At 41.2% G+C, this 2860-nt stretch overlaps 1 long non-coding RNA gene across 1 annotated transcript in view; it reads right to left on the reverse strand.

The window, feature by feature from the left end:
* Nucleotides 1-1815: 1815 nt before the first annotated feature.
* LOC109951776 (uncharacterized) overlaps nt 1816-2860 on the reverse strand; it is a 2615-nt gene continuing 1570 nt past the window's right edge. Inside the window, exons 2-3 of the long non-coding RNA XR_002273665.1 lie at nt 2371-2507; nt 1816-2291 (exon numbers count right to left, since the gene is read on the reverse strand). This is a non-coding gene — a long non-coding RNA (uncharacterized LOC109951776). The remainder of the gene's footprint in view (nt 2292-2370; nt 2508-2860) is intronic.

Consider the following 2860-nt stretch of genomic DNA (forward strand, 5'->3'; position numbering starts at 1 on the left):
CAGTTGTATGATATTACTTTTAGATCCATAATAATTATTTACTTGAGCTTGCATTGGCACCGAGAGCATTGCTCAGGTAGGAAGAGCAGCATTAACACTAGCAGCAGTTTTACGTGGCTCATAATAATGCCTCCATAAAGGTACCCTCAGGCCACAGCTCTGGATTATACGTCATCTACTTCATTAGATTCAGCAGATACTTTGAATGAAGCATGCCTGGTGTTACCTGTAACAATTTTATGACATATAACATCATGCCCAAATTTATCTTTTAAATGAGCATATAAAACTTCGGCTTCCAAATCAGGTGAAAATTTTGATGCAAAAACACTAACCAGCTTAGTTTTGATCATCTTAATATTTCCGGCTGCTCCCGTGCCCACGACAATTTTGCCAGCTTTCCTCTGGCCGGCTATGGTTATACCAACATGAGACGCAAGCTTAGCAACAGCCAGCTTCTTTAACTGACGTTGACCCCGTTTCGCTGGGTAGTGGCACAGATTTCAAAAAGCATTTTCTTTGAGGCCTCAATCCACTCTGTATCAAAAGTGTTAACTGCCAGCAAAACAATCTCATCCTGACTTAATGTTTTTAATTTTACAGAGAGGAAGTGCAAAAACTCATCCTCTACTATAACTTTGCCATCAATTGTTGTATAAATCTCAGGTTTTAGTCGACCCTTGGCAAACATGGGAGCTCCAGGAACATGTGCAACCATTGCATCAGCCATCCATCCAAATTTACCTTCATATTTCCACAATATACTAAATAAACAGCAGCCTAGCTTTGCACATCTTCCTCTCTCCACCACATTAAATATTAATCCATGTGTCACTGGTGACTCCAAACAGTGGAGAGTCAACATACAGGGAGATGGTGGCTACCCCTCTCTAGGTAAACAGTAAGGGGATTGTGGATGAGTGGGGACATGACACACACACCCACCACCATTATCAGAACCATCACCACTTCCATCTTGCTCTCTCATGACAAATTATTTTAATTACACAAATCTACCCTTTATGGAAACAGGATGGAACATGTTCATGCAGATTTGTGTCAAGTCAAAGGTATCATTAGAATAACTTCGCAAATCCACATTGTGGTGTTCAGCTGAACAATAGAACAAATTAAAAGTATACATATTTATTTTACAATCTTTAATAAAATTCATAAATGTGACTTAATCATAAAGACTTAAAAATAGGCCATTAAATAGCAGTGTGAGTGCACTGTAAAGATCTATAGGGTAGTTCTGACAGCAATATTTATGCATGCCACACAGTTAACTCATTAAATCTTTCATTCATGACATCCAAGAGTCAAACTAAACTTGGCAATGATTTTAGTAACAGAGCTTCAGATTCAGTAACAGATTTATAATTTACTCACCCCACATATCTTTCTTCAAGAAAGGCATACAGACCATAAAACTGCAACAGAATTATGTAATTTTTTTTCCCTGAACTAACAACTGATATGATGCAAGTCAGTTCCAAAATCAACAGCTGTTTTAATACTGGAGATCCCAATGTCAGTGTACATAGCATACATGCTGTGACACTACAAGGGGAAGCAGAAGTACACATTACAATATCTGAAGCTTCTTGGATCACATTAACAGGCAGAACAGCTTTGTTTAGTCTTGCATATCAGATGAAAGAGAAAAAAAAAGAGTTACAGTTTTCAAACTGGCTAAAAAATAATTGATTACATCTTAACACTAATAAAAATGTATGTATGTTCTTTGAAAAAACAATAGGCTCATGTGTTCCCCCATTGTTTTATGTGCAGAAAGAACGACTCCAGGTGGTACAAGATTTCAAATAGTTGGGCATTATAGTTGATTCACCACTATCCTTCAAAAAGCAAAGTAAGAAAATTGTGAACATAGCTAAAGAATGGACCAGACCATACAGCAGAGTATTCATGAAGCCAGCAAGATAACTGAGGTAAATCCGGTGGGTGACCCCTGCGGATGCGGACTGTAAATTGGGGTTGTTTGGGTAGTCATCCTCTGAACTGGACAGGTAACTGAGGCCACTCAGGAGGAATGTCCCGGAAGTAGACAGAGTGGTCGGCCTCTGAACTGGGCAGGTAGCTGAGGTCATTCCAGTGGTTGGCTTTGGCAGCAGACAATCTACTGAGGTTGTTCAGGGGGACAGCGTAGGGACCCATGTTGATGCAAGGACCATACTGAAGAGCAAACAGAGGGCTGGGGTCTGAAGCGGGGCCCCTTTGGGATGCAGGAAAGAGGCTGGCATCTCAGAAGGAGCCCCTCTGGAGGCCTACTATTAAGCACAAAGTCAGAAGCGGTGATATAGTCACTCATATCAGCCTGCTTGGGATATGCTCAGATGGTTACCTTACCAATCTGCTCAGAAACTGGTGTAGGGGCAGCATTGGTCCTCACCAGCCCACACTAGGCCAGGAATGGAAGCAACACTGGTTCCTTCATCAGGCTGCTTGGGGACTGAGGCTGAAGCTACGTCAACATCCTTGCCAACCTGGTTAGAACCAGGTGTTGTTAGGGACTTACTGGCTAGGTAGGACCCAATATGCAGAACACACAAGCCGAGGGAACGTTCAAGTTTAATAAATAATACAGGATGAGAGACTAAAGAGAAAAAATACAAGGGCTCAATCTGACAGAGAGAAACAAAGGATACCAAATAGCTAAACTAAACAGGGGCCTATTTCAAGAAGGCGGTTTTGTCGAAACTCAGAGTTTGTTAACCCCGAAATGAGGAAAACTCTGAGTTTTCGGTTTCAGAAACGGAGGTAACTTAAACCCGTGAAAGCGGGGTAAGTTAAACCCGTTTCACAAAGAGAGGTAATCTAAACTCAGAGTCAGTTACTA

This window comes from Monopterus albus, unplaced genomic scaffold (assembly GCF_001952655.1).
Source record: "Monopterus albus unplaced genomic scaffold, M_albus_1.0 scaffold406.1, whole genome shotgun sequence".
Classification (NCBI taxonomy): Eukaryota; Metazoa; Chordata; class Actinopteri; order Synbranchiformes; family Synbranchidae; genus Monopterus; species Monopterus albus.